The 16,704-nt window shown below is 41.4% G+C and overlaps 1 protein-coding gene across 6 annotated transcripts in view; it reads left to right on the top strand.

Moving 5' to 3' along the window:
• Positions 1 to 2,080: 2,080 nt before the first annotated feature.
• LOC106746466 (epidermal growth factor receptor kinase substrate 8-like) overlaps positions 2,081 to 16,704 on the top strand; it is a 37,037-nt gene continuing 22,413 nt past the window's right edge. The window contains exon 1 of one of the 6 annotated variants that reach the window (XR_001374603.1): positions 2,081 to 2,259. The gene's annotated coding sequence lies outside the window, so the exon portion shown is untranslated. Of the gene's footprint in view, positions 2,260 to 2,569; positions 2,590 to 8,762; positions 8,807 to 12,879; positions 12,901 to 16,704 lie in introns of those variants that run through there. The other 5 variants (XM_014623075.1, XM_014623071.1, XM_014623074.1 and 2 more) reach the window with 5 other exon arrangements.

A 16,704-nucleotide genomic window follows, 5' to 3' on the forward strand; every position in this document is an offset into this window, starting at 1 on the left:
TGCATCTCTATCATTTAAGTAATACATTCATATATTATTTGAATTGCCTTGAAACCTGTCTTACATGAATCTTCCTTTTTTAAGTAATGCAAGTTCACTTAGAAGTCTGTTCGTTTTCGCTGCATCGTTGAAATAGTGCAATAAGTTGAAGCGAGACAAGTAGATGTTTTCTCATTTCAACTTATTGTACTAGTTCAGCGGTGCAGCGAAAACGACCAGATCTCATGTTAAGAGGATTCTCTTTCATAAAGAAATGAAAATAAAAATGTACTTGCTGTTTGATCATGCTATTATGAAGAACAAATGTTCGTCATTGGATCGTATTATTTGAAAATAATAATTTCTTTAACCTGGTTAGCCAAAAGTAAAAAAATCCTACCCGTAGTTGAGATGTAGATTCGAAAAGAAAGGATCGTCAATCCGCCGTTGAATAGTGCTACTGGGAAAATTGAATCTGTCCGACTTGTTGTTGAGTCGTACTACGATCTCGAGTCCCCATGACTGCGTTCCAAAATCCTACTCGATGGGCAGAATAGCATTTGATTGACCAATCGGAACAAAAAGAGCAAGGATTTCTGTATCATAGCCACATTCCGTTCTTTTCGAGGAATATTTTACTCGGTGGCTTCTGAGTTACAGAAGAGGAACCAATCAGAAACGCTCGTCAAATTTCGGAAGAATCACCGAGAGTAAAATGTTCTTGGAAAATAACGTTTTGGAATGTAACCCATGATTGGTTAGATAAATGTTCTTTTACCAGTCGAATTAGGCTTTGAAATGCAGCCCAGCAAATACAGTGGCGCGGCTCGTAATGGTAAATTTTGAATCAACGACGTAACAGGTCCAAATAACAAGAATGATCGTAACGGGTCTAATCGCAACAGGTTTTCTCAAGCGCCGTTAGATGCCGCCACATATATGTTAGCGAGTTTAACAAAACAGCTCTTTTCAAGATATAGTTCCGGAGTTTCCGCTATATATGAGCCGCCATCGTTTTCAATGAAAAACCGAGGTCGCAGTACGACGCAACAGCTATCAGATGGATCTCCTATTTTCAAGTAATATGATTCAACAGGAATCGGAAAAGACCATGTTATTGTCGAGTATTATTCAGTGAAGAGTAAACGACTTTTTCATTTACAAATATTACCTTTCAACGACGGAGCAAATGAACTTTTTATTATTAAATAATACGACCTAATATGGTGGATTTTGGAAGTATTTCGATTTTAATACAGTACAACTCAACTACAAAGTACTCGAATCTTTCATTCTTCAGTAACACGAACGAATAACGAATTTTGGTAACTTGTCTCTATTTATCAACGAATAAATTAATATATGTGATAGACAAAAAGTAAAACTGACACGGGAACTAATCAACCGTCAATTTCTCAACAAATAATAAATACATAACAAAAAATTACTCGATTATCGCGACCTACTGATAAACGCCACTCAATATTGTTACCAACGAACATACGTTAAATACTTACGAGAACACGGATTGTCTAAACGTAAATGTCTAGATTACTTACCATTTGCTATTATCACCAAATCAATTAATAAAATTCATTACGCGTTAAAATCGATAATCATTCGGGCGCGGAATTTCTCTTTCGACATCGCTCATTCCTATTCTCATCTATTCTCGAGAGTCGCATTCTTCATATACTCCCTTTTATAACAGCTAGTACTATTGGTTCAAGATACCGGTATTCGAGTACCTTCGTTCTCTCCGACGCGCACGGCGCAACGTCGTCGCGACGCCCGAGTCTACTGCCACGATTAACGCGGCAACTTCACGTGCGTATCTCACCCGGGAACAGATTCCTAGTCATCGCCTCACCCTTGACTGAGAGGTGAGCCCTAAGAGAGTACGAAAATCCTGCTGCAAAAGGCACGAATAGTCCGTCAACGATCATTCCCAGCAGCCCCATCGAGGCCATTTAAACACGATCCTGACGCGCCGTATCGAAGATCGCCGATTCCGACGGGCCCGGCCGCCATGTTGGCCACTCGGCGGCCGACCAATGAGCTGCCGCGTTACCTGGGACGCGCCTGAAGTTGGCAGGCAACGACGGTGCTCAGGAAGCGAGAGAACGGTAGTCGCCGGAGTATTCGCGTTCGAGCATGTTCGGCACATAGCTGTGGGCACCTCTCTGTCGCCTCGACCGAGCGAGCGCCTCCCCGTCCCCCTGTGTCTGTCACCGTTTCTTGGTGCGTGGGTAGCGCGAGTGGTCGACAATTTGTAAATAGGTAAGCAACTGTGTGTAATCCCTCACATACGCGTACATACGTACGTCGGTTCGACCGACACGGGTCGCGATTTCGCGTCGAAACGTCAAGCCGCGAGATACCGAGCGAGTCGTGACCGAAGAAGTCGTCTCATCGTCGTCGTCATCATGATCATTGTCGTCGTTGATGCACACGAACGTTCGTTGCAACGCCGAAGCTAATCCGCGCGTCTCTCTCTCTCTTTCTCGTGCGTGCACCTGTTGCCGTATAGGAAGGAACGAACGTACGTGCATGGCCGCGCTCTGTGTGCCTGGGCGACGACGAGAGAGGCCTTACGGCGCGGCACGTAAGGTAGATAAAAATCGCGCTGACGAAAGGCGCGTACCGCCGCTGCATACGCGTTCACCCGCTCGCTCGCTGGATGGTCGTTTCCACAACGCGATCCGGAAACTCTCCGGGCGGAGGACTCGCGCAACAGCGAGCGTGTCCACGCGCGGAGTCGCATAAACAAACGTAAAATAGAACGAGAAGAATCGACTGAGGGGAGAGGGAGGCTTCGTTCAGCGACCGCGGCGGCGCCTCCTCGGGGTCTCCGAATGAATCGCCAACGCGAAGCTGTCGGTGCGCAATTATCGTAACGGGGGCGAGATGTAATGAGGATCTTAAGGATTACACGGCCGTGAGTCGCGATTAAGTGCGAGATTAAGGTGATCTCCTCGAGCCTGTGCGACGACTGCTGCTGTTTGCGCGGCGTAAATAGCACGTCTGCTCCGTGAAATTGCACGTCGCGTGTACTTGAAAAAAAAAAAATCGCGATATCTGCGAGACTCGTCGCCTAATCTCGCGAGATATCTCTTTCTCGCCGAGTCCTTAACGTTGTTTTGGATGTCAAAATGACGGACGCGGGGGGAAATTCCCTCTCCTTGGCTTTCTTTGGGCTTGATATCTCGGGCACGATTGTATGCGCGACAAGCCGATAAAAAAAAAATTATATACAAAGTGTGACAGTCGTTTCTAGTCTCGAACAAATACCAGTTAGCAGAATACCTCGTGCTTTAAGTTTTCCTGTAATTAAGAGAAATTGCTATTGAATATATTTTATGTACTTTATGAAGTACCCAGTAAACAAGGAACATTAAATCGATCTGTCGGAACATTGATTTTATGTGAATTTTATAAACATTTCGACGTAACATTTTACAAATGTTCTTAAATCATTGCTTGATAATATAAATATTGAAATAATAGTGTAGAAATATTATTCTTAATGTTTTGGTCAAATATTGTTAATGACGTTGTATTGTTAATGACGTTATATATAACATTAAGAACTACATATTTTGCAACGTAACACGTTGCAAAATATGAATCATTTGAATAACGTTGTGTTAATGATTTCTTGCTTACTGGGTAAAGAATGGCACATTTCTTTCATATTCTTTGCGCGAAGTTACACAACACATCCCAGACAGCACAATGTCCAAAAGTCCTACGACGTATGAGACGTCTTAGAAGCCTCTTAAAGATGCCTCATGCCCCGACTTTGGGCATTGTGCTGTATGGGCTACTTCGGGGAATAAACCGACGCGTTTTGTCTGAAAGCTTGTCGAGGTGATTACTACACCCACGCACTTCTCCGTGGCGGATTCGCGTGCGATTCAACGCGGTGTAAAATCGCACGAGAATAGTCGCGTACGCGACTCTGCATTTCCGGTGACACCGGAACGGGCTTCAGGGTCGCCGCGACGTGGCGATGACGTTGGCGGCGGGATTAACGAATGAAGTAATAATTAAGGATCGAAGCGCCATTAGAATTGGAGGGAACCCCGTAATTGGAGGAGGATACGCGATGTCTTAATTGTCGAATAATTCATCGTATCTGGATCGCGTCGCGATTTCTCCCGTCTTCCAACGCGCCGGCGTATCTCTTCTAAATGCACACCGAACGCACACTCACGACCGCCGAAACCGTTACGTAGCGCGATTCTACCGTTTTCTTTCTCGTTTTCTTATGGAAAATACCGAGTGATCTCGCGCGACGATCGCGGAGAGTCGCGGCGACCACGCTCGCGAGAACGGCGCGAATCGACGCCGAGCCGGCGCGCGTTTACGGCGTTTACGCATCGCGCGGCACCGCTCGCTCCTGTAACCATTTTGTAGTGTTGTGTCGTTGCGCTAATTCTTATCGGGCTGTCATTATCGCGATCCGATGAATCAGCGATCGCCGACCTTTGATCAGCCCGCTTGTAGTCCATCTATCGCGCGATTGTGATGCGCGCAATCTTCGCGATTGTCGTCCACGCCTTTCGATTGGTCACGTTAAAATCACGATCATGTCTCACAATTCAATTTATTTATGTTTCGCGCACTAATATAAAGGAAAAGTCGAAATGTTTATATTTTTAAGTTCGCGCTTACTTAGGCAACCTATTGATTAACAAAACCTACTTTGATGATACTGACACTTTTTAATTTCTCTCTTGGACCTTTAATTCTACAGACTGAATTTTAATGTTACCCTCAACAACTTATATTAACGCTAAAATGGCGAGAACGGAAATTTGAGACACCATCAAGGTCAAAGTAGGAGTGTAATTATATTAGAATTGAAGTTGAAACTATTTTGTTGTGCCTTAACTCTTACTGTGTCGTAGAATGAAAAGTTTAACATAAAGCTAGAATTTCGACTTTTCGAAATTTTCGGGAAATCTAAACATGAAATAGTTTCGAATTTTAAAGAAAAACTACGGTTTAAAATTTGAATATTGAATGAATAATCATCAGTAATATTAGCACATATATCTGAGAAACATTTACTATTGATTGTTAGAATCAAACATGCAGGTTTCAAAAGAATATTTTATTTCATACGACGTATTTTTGTCAAAACATGTCAAACCGTGTGTCTGAACACACAAATTATGTGTTAATATGGAAGCCGATAACTTAAAGGAAAAACCTTTTTTTATAATGTTATGAGCTTTTTATTATTTATTGAACTTCATTCAATGTATTTATACAAGGACAATAAAAAACACATCATTTTTGTGAAATGACAAAAAAATGGCTCAAGTAACTTATCATTTAAATATGAGACTATGTACAATATAACAAGATATTCTCTGTAAAAATAAAAAAAAAAACAATTTTTTTCTCGACAAACTTGCTACACTGTGGCTGCAATACAAGATGTTCTATATTCCGACCAACAGCAATTTTTTACACAATCTAATGAATGTGAACATAGTACATGTATTTCCATATAACGTATTATTACATTTCATACTTTATTCTTATGCCATTCGACACGTAAGAACTAATATTCTACACTTAACAATACACGTATGAAAAAAAAAAACTGTTAAATCTTTGCTACGTCACATTTTCGTGAAACAAAACATTCGTTTGGACAGCTAAACGCTGCGTAATTTTGACGCCAGCTTTCTCGAGTGATTTAAACGGAACCTAATGCTCTTAATGAGTATAACTACCGGTAGTTTCAAGCAGCAGTTTTAACACAAATGCGAATTCCATATTACAACCCGATTCTATATTCAAACCTCTTCCCTATTTATTTCCTTAGCGTACCATTTTATGATCGTTCATGTTACTACTTAAGTATCTGGATAACGGTCATCTACGGCATACAATTTAATATGCTCGCTGATCTTCAGAGAACTTCGGCCACTCGAGATTAAACTCGTGACGAGGATGAATCTCGATGCTTCCAAGTACCGCTCGAACATCGCGATTGTTTTTTTCTTTTTCGAAAAGAAAAACGCTCCTTTCGCGGGTCGTCTTGAAATACGACGTATACGTCGGGTCGCGCGCGTCCTAAAGATCCGATCATCGCAGCCGGCGTCTCTCAAAAGGAAAAACGGAAAGAAAGAAATAAAAAGTTATCGGTAGCTCTCCGCGTCGGAGTTCCTTTTCATTGAGAACGCGCAGGATAGGTAAGTCCCGCCGAGCTATCGCTCGTAAGGCGAGAAGAGTAGTAAACATTTCCAGTCCCCTCCCCCCTTCTTCCCATTAAAGCGTCCCCCTCTCCCCGCCCGTGACATTTCCAAGCCGCATTCCTGCGTCGCGCTGCATCGGCTGCATTGTTCGTCATTAATCGGCGACGGCCAGTGCGCGTATAACCTGACGCTCGATTCCTCTCCTCCGGTGAGGATCGCCTATCTCGAGGAGGCACCCATCGTCGAATCGCTCGAGCCGTGTTTACGTGTATCGTGCGTGCACGCGTGTTTACATTCGGTCGCACTGTCATCGTCGTTGTCGATCGTGCAAAAATCTCGGTGCAGGCGATAACCGCTTTACACCCTGAAAAAGAGTACACCGACCAGTACACGGTAATCCACCGATGATCCCCTCCTCTCCTCTCTCTCTCTCACTCTCTCTTAGCCACCTGAGCGACGGCCGTCGTTGTCTTCTCGCATCCCACTCTCGAATGACACCTGTAATTCACGCCCACCGAATGCCTACGTGATCTCCCACGTGAGAACAACGTCGTGACACAGATCGCGGATGCTCATTGACCTCGTATGGATCGCTCCTCGTCGCCGCTGTTAGACGTCGTCGAGAGAAGCGATCGATGACGATCTCGCGACGTTCCTCTCACGCGAATCGCATGCGATGGATCGAATTCAAGGGAAAGAGAAAGCCTGTTATCTCGAGTTGTTTTGAAATTCGTAGTTCTTCAATTTAGTATCGGACCGTATAAATATACCGTATCGTTAAAATCCGGATCATGCGTTACACAGCTGTCGCCGCCGCCTGGATCCTCCTCGTCCTCTAGTTGGCCGCGACGGAAAACGTAAGCCGCGCGTAACGTATAGTTTGTTGACCTCCCCCCGATACATCTGCGATTCGTGACACACATCGCGACCATTCGCGTCGGTCTCTCGCGTCCGTTCGCGCGATTTTTCGCGTGCCGTCCTTCCACTACGCGGAGGGAAATCTTCTCGGTGATCCTCTCGGCACTTCTCAACGCTTTTATCTAGAATTAGTCACGACCGCGAAGTATTGTGTTTTCTCTCTCTCTTTCTCTCTCAGTATCGAACTACGCGACTCTGATATCACGTAAGTCACTTTAATCGTACATGATCAACCTTGACGAGCATCTCTTCCCACCGTGAGAATCGCCGATCGATACCGATATACAGGGTGTACCTGAACTTTATCGACAAACTTACAGGACAAATTCTATGTTGGATAAATAAGTAAAAAAGTCCTAGTAAATATATGCCCGCAAAACTTTGCTTTTTGAGATACAGCTTTGAGAAGATGATTAGTGATGAAAGAAAATATGTCGTGATAAACGGGTTAAGAATGCTAATACAACACTGTTTTTATCGGGTTTTGGATAATATCTATCAATTTTAGTATTTCTGAATATTAAGCGAAAAATAATTCATTTTTATGTTGTAATATTTAAATGTACACGTGCCTTTACTCCACAAATGTCGATTGATGTGCAATGATAAGAGAAACAGATATTTTGGACAATTTTTAACAAGAGAATGTGTCTAATTACTTATTTGTAAAACACGATTTAATGAGTAAAATATTTTTTAAAACTGAGATTGCTATATCTCAGAAACTAAGCGTTTGAAAACGTGTACAGGATGTCCCAGTTTTCGCGACTTTAATTTTACCGGGAGATTCTTTGAGCAATTTCAAGTTAACTTTTCCTCAACGGAAACATCAAGACACCAATAGTTTCCGAGATTGAACAAGCGATTGAAAAAAACGGGGCTTTTCGCAAATTACGCTTTGAACGATCAAATAGACAACAAAGTTATTTTCTCTGATTTATTTCAAATGGATTTTAATTTAACAGAATTTTAATTTGAGACTTGGCTAAAAAGATATGTTGGAAACTGAAAAGTTGTTATAAATAATGACCTCCTTCGATATTTTCGCTGAGAAAAAATTACCTCTAAACTCTTCAGGGAATATCTCGATAAAATTAAGAGTCGCGAGAACTAGGACACTTTATATTTAATAAGACTTTTTACTTATTTTTTTACGTAGAATCTATCCTGTAAGGATTGTCGGTGGTTTTCATATACACCCTATATATTACTTTAGTTGTCTGTCGGTAGACCTGTGTCGAAGTAGCGTGAAGGGCGAAGACAATTCTTATCGCTCGAGTTAAAGCGTCCAATGACGCAAATTTATCGGCAAATCGTTTCTACGCAACGCCGAGACTGCGTTCCTCTGTATCAGGAAATCCCTCCTCCCTCCCTCCCTCTCACCCCCTCTATCTTTTCCCATCCTTCGCGTTTTTTTCTCACCTACGGTCTCTATCTCTAAAACGTCGCGTTAATATACACCTCGAGGTACACACCACGATATCGCATTCCTCTGCCGTATTTTTTCCGAAATATTGTTTACGCTCGTAAGCGACTCCTCTCTCGACGTGACACGATCGGCGACCCTCACGCGCGCGTTCCTCCTTTTCTCTTCTCCGAACGCATCGTCGTTCGGACGAGACGTGAAAGCCACTTTTCCATTGTCCGCGCGAATTCCGATGCGGCTTTGACGAATCGCAACTTAGGAGTGCAAAGTGAGTCTGACATTTTTTCATTTCTCTCTTGGACCTTTAATTCTCGCGCGATCACGCGCGACAGCGAAGATATCGATTTATATCTATTATCTAGCTTATTTTTCCGCCTTCGTATGTATCCCTCCTCTCTTATCATCCTTTATTATATTCCATCTTATTTGACATAAATAACCGAGGGGTCGGGTGTGTATTGCTAATCGTCAATCAGCGATAAGCTTCTTTTTCTCTCTCATTTGCGACTTCGTCGCGTTTTGCTCTCGCCGCGATAATTTCACGTAATTGTGTTATCATCTCTTAGCCACGTAATGGAAACATTCAAAGCGCGCGCTCGAGGAGCGCGATATTTAATATTATTGCAGTGTATCAATAGAGGCGATTCGAATCGATCGATCGCATCGCGAGAAACGCAGAAGAGCATGCGATAGGGTTCATTAGGCTTGCACTTTTATGCGATTAAGCGCGAATAAAAACTAACACGGTGCGCGCGAGCACGATTCTCTCGCGCTCTCGGCGGCATAATGGGATGAAAGGATTAAACGTAGCGTACCACACAAATTAGATTCGTTCGGCCGTGATCGTGCAGTTCGCCCGATCGCCGGGAGATCGATTCGCGGTTTGACTATGGTGTTAGCTCCGACGATTAATCCTAATGATTAATCAACCGCCGCTCGCAGCGCGGCCGAGTGAAAAGTTTATTCGCGTCCGCCGACCACTGTTCGGTCCATTCACTGCGCGAAACTCGTTCGCGATCGGCAGATCGGTAGGCAGGCAAACAGGCGGCGAGCCAGCCAGCCAGGTAAGCAGGCAGGCAAGCAGACAGGTATGCGAGGTGCATTGGCAACTTTCTTTCCACTTTTTCAGCGCTCATATGGGCTCGCGTCCGCGATGTATTTACTTTCAACCGTGTCTTACCGGGCCGTTAGATCGGCGCGCCGATCTTAGAAAGACGTACGCGAGTGGAACGGCTGGAGTTTCATTTAGTTCCGTGTGAAAATACCACGCACGCAAGGTTATCCTCCCTTCCGCAGGTCGATCGTGATCGAAGATATATCGTTCGCGTACGATTGAAAGAAAGAGAGAGGGAGGGGGAGAGAGAGGTATCTTCAATTTTTATTTGGACAACTGTAACACCAAGACGAATGAAGACGTTATCGGCTACGATCGACAATCTTTTCTCAGCCCAGGCAGATAATCTCATTTCATCTCGGCGGATCGCGATCGCGCATGTTTGACACGTTGGCTACCAATTATCATGTATCAGAGCGGTGATTTTCATTTCGCATGAATAACTCGGCGGCTCGGTACATTACCGGAGGAGCATACATTCACAAGCCACGTGAAAACAAAAAAACGTAAATAGATATCTCCTCGGAGCTTCTGTTTACTTTATATTTATTTTACTTATTATATTTATTTTTCATTTAACTTAACCACCATCACGAATGAAACCTTCTCCTCTATTATCATTATTATCTTCATTGAGTACAATACAGAATTATGTTCAGTTACATTAAGAGATTAGTAAGGTGATATTCTCAACTGACGGAACGGTAGCTAATAACTGATATTAGGCCTAACCGACCACAGGCCCAACCACAGTTCTTCGAGAGAGATACAGTTTCGCCGTATTTACGCGGCCAGACTAAAAAATTAAGTTACGTCAATTTGAACCGGACGGTTAAAACGTGTGGGACAAACGCGAAGGAGCATCAATTAATTAAATCGTCGATTCATGATTATCGGGACGTGACGATGACGCATCTGGCGGATGATTCCAGTCGCGAGATTAGTCGCGTGTGAAATGCGAATGCGACTCGCACTTCGACGATTTTCCACGCTTTCTGCGATTTGCGTGCGCGTCCTACGCGCGTCCTATATATCGATGTGTAACGTATCGTTAAGTAATAATTACAAGTCGCGTCCTAAAGAAGACGAATGACGTAATGTTCCCGCACGATTACACCCTTTGTCGCGCTTACACCGTAACAGTCGTGCTATTAACATCTCGCGAACTAATTGCATATGCAGCGGTAACCGCTAATAACAATAATTCCGAATCTATCTAGGAGAGTTCGCGACGCTGTCGTGCGTAACGAAACGCAGAGTTTTCCAGGTGACTTACCACGAACGATCGTGTTAAAATCGTGACGGATAAATTATTTGTCACATGCGTGATAAAAAGCACGATCAACGTGTAATTATCAAATCGTAACTCGTCAAACGACGACTTTAAAATCCAGTGTGAATCCAATTCTTTCATCTTAAAACTTGTAACGAAAATTTCGTTATTGTTGTATCGTTGCGCAGCTATTTTGTGATATACTGCATACGTTCCAATATTCACTTCAAAAACTGAAAATCTATAGTTCTATCTACGTAATGTGAACTAAAGAATTTCCAGGACGGCAGTGAATATCGGAACACAGCCATTTTGTTACCATTGCGCAAAGATTTGTAACGTATATATGTATATCTTATTCTTTATTTTTTTCTATTTGCTTTTTTTATTACTTTTCTCTATTGTATGCCAAAGAGATTTATCCCCTTAATAAAGAAGAAGAATATGAAATGAATGAAATATCTTTGAAGCACAGATGAATGATCACAGATGAATTAAATTTATTATTCTTGCACAAATTAATGCTAATCTAGATTGTCCCAATATTCTGCATTTCTTGGATTTAATGTCCTTGTTAAGTACCTTAGAAGGTATCTGTTTTTTTTTTATTTCGTATCATTGAACACTATATGTTTAAACCCATTAATCGTTTAAGTATGCCAACTATTGATTTTTCTGATTTCTTTAATATGTCTCAAAATATGTTCCTAGAAACAAAGTTTCACTTTACTGAACCCATAGACCTGTATTAATAGTTGTTACTTGAAATTTGTTTCATGTGAGATACTCAGATGTGAATTCAGATTTAGATATGAGTTTTTCAATTGAATAGCGTTTATAGATATACTGTCGAATATATCATATGATTCAACTCTAAGAGAGATTCAAATCTAACACTGAAATATAGGTATTTCATATGAGATAAGTTTTAAGTAATAACTTAATAGTTATTAATTGTTATTATTATTAAGGTGTTAATATACGATATAATATATATTATATTAAAAGTAATATACGAGCCATAGAAATATAAATCCTTTTTTATCCTTATACTTTCATTTGTTCATTTGTTTTATTGTTTTCTTTTCTTTATATAAAAAAATAAATTTTTCCTGTTCATACTATAAGTAAATAAATATGTTAAAAGTTACAGAATAAAGGCACTGCAAGTGCTGATTTATGCATCTAATATCGCAGGAAAATATTGTGTCACGTCTGTAAATAATAGCATTGATATCTAGCGGGTCGCGAAAAACAATGTAGCGGGTCACGGACTATCCGTGTCTTATGTAACACAATACAGCCAGCTTTTCGCGATATCATTGTCGTCGTCATCGTCGTCGTTTTCGTCCTGGTCCCCGTCGAGGTTCCGTTGATCGGCATTGGCAACGTGCGACGTCGCGGAAAATATGGAATTTATGCCTTCGTTAACGGAACGCCCGTGCACGGCGGATATAAAGTGCGTCGTAAAATGTGCATCCTCTCGATTTATCATCGCGCACTCGCTCGCGAGAGTGCACGCGCGTGCGCCCACGAGCAACAAAATACTTCGCTCGCATTCCCTTCCGTCGCCAGTGCGTGGAACATCTCGAGCATGTCCAAGGTTGTTAACCTTTTGGCCACGGGGCGAAGAAAATCACACTCGCCCGACTTTTCCAGCCTGGTAACTCGCGATGCGAGAGTACGCGTGAAAATGTGTGTGAAAAAATAAGCGCGCGCGCAGTCGAAGTATTGTATCTCTTGCCACGTGGGGAGCCAAGATCATGCCTCGATATCTTCCATGGAATAGATCGTCGCTCACATTTCACGACGTGATTAGGCGGGAAGAACTAATGAGTTCAAGGCTGAGCTGAACGGAAGGAGTAGAGAAAGGGGGGCGGGCGGGGAGGGGTCGTAGGTGTCGAGATTGTGCGTTCGAGGTCGCGCGGCATTTCGCAGTTAAATCCTCCTCGCTGCATGAGGCGTGTCCGCATCCGTAAGTAATTACGTTCGCGACTTCGTCGCGAGAAGATGCGTTTTTTACTGCTGCATACATGCGGCGTGTAGCACGCACTACCAATGTCGTTTCTCATGTCAACCCGGCGGCGATGACGCGAATCGAAATCGCGAATTTCGCGCGTTATATTCGCCTGCATACCGTGCATTCGTTGTATCGCGTGCGGATACGAGATTTGCATAATCCATGTCTTCGCGATAGCTAACGATTATGCCTCGGACGTGACGCGCGAGATAGGTGTGGTTCACGTTCTAAGGGTTAAATATAAATATTAAATATGTAAGAAATATGTAAAGGAGGTTCGATTCTAGTCACAGGGTTTAGTAGTCAAGGACTTAGTAATATCCTGTGCACGATAATTTTAGTTCAATCAAATCGAGAAATCATGTGATATAATTATATATTAAATATATATCTATATATACACTCAGAGAAAAAGTACCTAAAAAATAAGAAATATTCGGTGACTAATAACACGTTTACTAAATCTAAATTCTTTTGTTAAAATAGAATAAATAATTGCTTTCATGAAAAACTGCAGATCAAAGAAAATGAAGATTTTCTCATTTTGAAAAAAAATTTGTTGTCAATGTAAAAATATGTGTATTAGTGTAAATAAATATGTTATTAGTACCCATACTATAATTTTAAAAACTTGGAAAAAATTTGGAAATTTATTCAATTTTTCCGCGGATGTATAAAAAAAATTGGGAAACCTAGAATTTTTCAATTCTTCCACAGATTTTTCCGAACAAAAATTGAAAAAAAAAATTGGTTTTTAAAACTAGTACCCATTGAAAAAAATATTTTTAAATATTTTTTCCTCTCACTGTACATACCTGGAAATATAATACGTGATGTATCGCTCCTGGTGTCCTTCTAGTCCTGACTTCCAATTCTGTTTCTGGTCGCTCCGTTGTGGCGTTCCGAACACTAGTTCATGTCACCGACACAGTCACGTAGATACAAGTCAGTCGAAGAAACGCTCAATTATGGCGATGTCGAATCTGAATTGAATATTTCAAGAGCGGACGAAATATTTTTATCGTTCAACAGGAACTATAATTCGCCAGCTCATGACGTCATTAACACTTGGCCACTCAGGTATACGTGACGCGTAAAAGAGATCGAAACAATGGGCAAGTAATGTAAACTCATCCCCTCCCATTAATCGCTAACCGGCTCCGCTTATCGCTGAATACCGGGATCACAACAATCGAAACATCCCGGACCTTCAAGCAGAAGGTCGAACGTAATCCCGCCGCGCGCTTTTCCGAGCGTTTCCACTACGCCTCGAGTCGGCGAGCGGTACATACATACACGGAGCATGTGTGTCGGTGTGTTATTCATCTCATTTTCTCCCGTCGATTAAGATATTTCTCTTGTCGACTCTTGAAATATCCAGTCGGTCATTACGTTACCACGCGTTTCACCCATCAAATCGTTGTGTCCACGTGAGCGTTAGTGTTAGTGCCACTAGTGAATATCCGGAGTACCACGACGAGAATGAGCCAGGAGTTAGGGTGGTGAGTTGGAAAGCAAGACACCGGACCATGGGTAACGATGTATCACATATTTCTAGGTGTGTAAAATCAATTACACGAGTAATTTTCGATTTTAATGGATGTTGAATTGAATTTACCGGGAATAAAAATTAAATATTCTGATTGAAATTGAAGCCAACGTTTATAATGGGTTATCATTTGACAAATAATTGTAGCTTTGTTAGTCCGATCATTCATCAATCTGTACTTGTGTTTATTACATTATTACATTCAACAAGAAACATGAATTCAGGTAGAATATTAAATAACTTTGAAATTAATTTTTTTAAGACTCAGCATGGAGAAAACGATATCAAGTAACCGTGTGTGTCATCAAGGACAATAGTTTATACAAGGTGTCTGACGCAAGCTATCCCATCCGTGATTGTAGTTTAGGTCAATGTAGACAAAAAAGTTCTCTACCATTTTGCAAACAACCATGCAAAATTTTGAGTTATTAATTATTGAAAATGGCTATGTATAGAAGCTTTCTTAATTAATTAATAATTCAAAATTTTGCGTGGTTATTTGCAAAGTGGTAAAGGACTTTTTTGTTCATATTGACCCAAACTACAGATACAAATGAAAAATATTGTAATAAAAATTACCACAAAATTGTGTAATGTGGATCTTACCGGAAGTATGACTGAAATTATTACGTTACAATTAAGTACATCATTAAATATTACAATACATATTGTAATTTCAGTTATAATTCCGATATGATCCAATGTTACAAAATCTTGTGGTAATTATTATTACAATATTTTTTCCGTGTATGATGGATGGGAGGGCTTGCGTTAGACACCCTGTATACTGTGATGTAATGTTTATGATGTCTCAAGACTTCATTTGTCCTTGAATGAAGAAATTTGACGGAATTTGCAATATTATATTTTGCTATTTTCGGACGTGAAGCATCCTCGAAAGATGCAGCGCGCGCGCAGATCTCGATCCGAGATGAAAAAAGCAATTGGAAGTCTCTAACGTAGAAATGACGGGTGCTTGGAACGTGTTACCTTGGTGTGTCCTTGGACGATTATTAATTTCCAAAACGGTGACACTGGTCACTGGGTTGGCGGAAAGCTGGGATTCAGAGCGTCAGCGTGGAATCCGCGGCACGCGGCATCGAAACGCATTGGTAACTTCGGTCTCGAGAGCCCCGTACACACGAAGCCCACTCACCTTCCTTCCTTTTCCCTTCCCTTTTTACCGCGACTGCCACGTTAGGTCGCTGTCGAGTTCCTTAGGCCAGCATTAGAACCGAGTCGTGAACGGGAATTCTTTCACGTCGGGGAGCCGCCGCGCTGCGGTGCGTGAGAACTCGCCCGGCGAAATAGTTGCGTTTAATACATCTCATACGCGTACTTTTCATAGCGCGCGTTTCCTCGTTCTCGCGATCTCCGGCCACGACCGAACGTTTACCTCGGCTGAACTCGAAACCGAAGTCGCGCGAATGCGAAATCGTACTTAGATAATCGGGATGCGGCTAAACACATCAAGATAATTAAGCGTATTGGGTCAGATAAAGACGTTTCCTTCGATTTTCTATTTTCTTTGACGACAATACACTACCGTTTTCTACGACAGGAATGTAACGAAGACTGCTGAAACGTTAGGCGGAAGATTAGAGACAGTAACTGTGTTCGATCGATGAATAATTTACCTCCATTGAATGTACAGAAGAAAAGTATTAGATTCAAGTAAATAATTACCTCAATACTCCTTTGCAAATATGTACCTGCTAGTAAAACTTGCTAGTGAGTACCTAAGAGAGCCTCAAAAGTGACGCATTCTAAGATTCACCTAAACGCTTAATTATCTATCAGAAATCTTTCAGAATAGTGTTGCTGACAGTGAGAGTGATTCTGAGCAAGAATAATTGTTCTATTTATGTTTCCTCGATGTTTTATTTTTTCTTTCTTATGTATAAATTTTTCTATATATAATATATAGGATTTTCATTTATTAAAAATATTTTATTATTGTGGTTTTTTACTGCTGGAAATTGTAACATTTAAAATAATTTTAAGTACCAAAATCCATTTTAACTGAACAAGGCCTTTTTTATTTTTTTATTTGCCCATATATCGGTTATTCATATATCGGTCTATTTTCTCTTTATATTGTTTATTTTATTATAGTTTCACACTTTCATTAACATACCGTCCTTATAATAACTTCTTATATATTTGATAGCTTCACATGCTGATTTTAATACTTTCTTGACAAATTACAA

The sequence above is a fragment of the Dinoponera quadriceps genome, unplaced genomic scaffold, assembly GCF_001313825.1.
Source record: "Dinoponera quadriceps isolate SergipeBrazil2010 unplaced genomic scaffold, ASM131382v1 scaffold1850, whole genome shotgun sequence".
In the NCBI taxonomy this organism is placed as follows: Eukaryota; Metazoa; Arthropoda; class Insecta; order Hymenoptera; family Formicidae; genus Dinoponera; species Dinoponera quadriceps.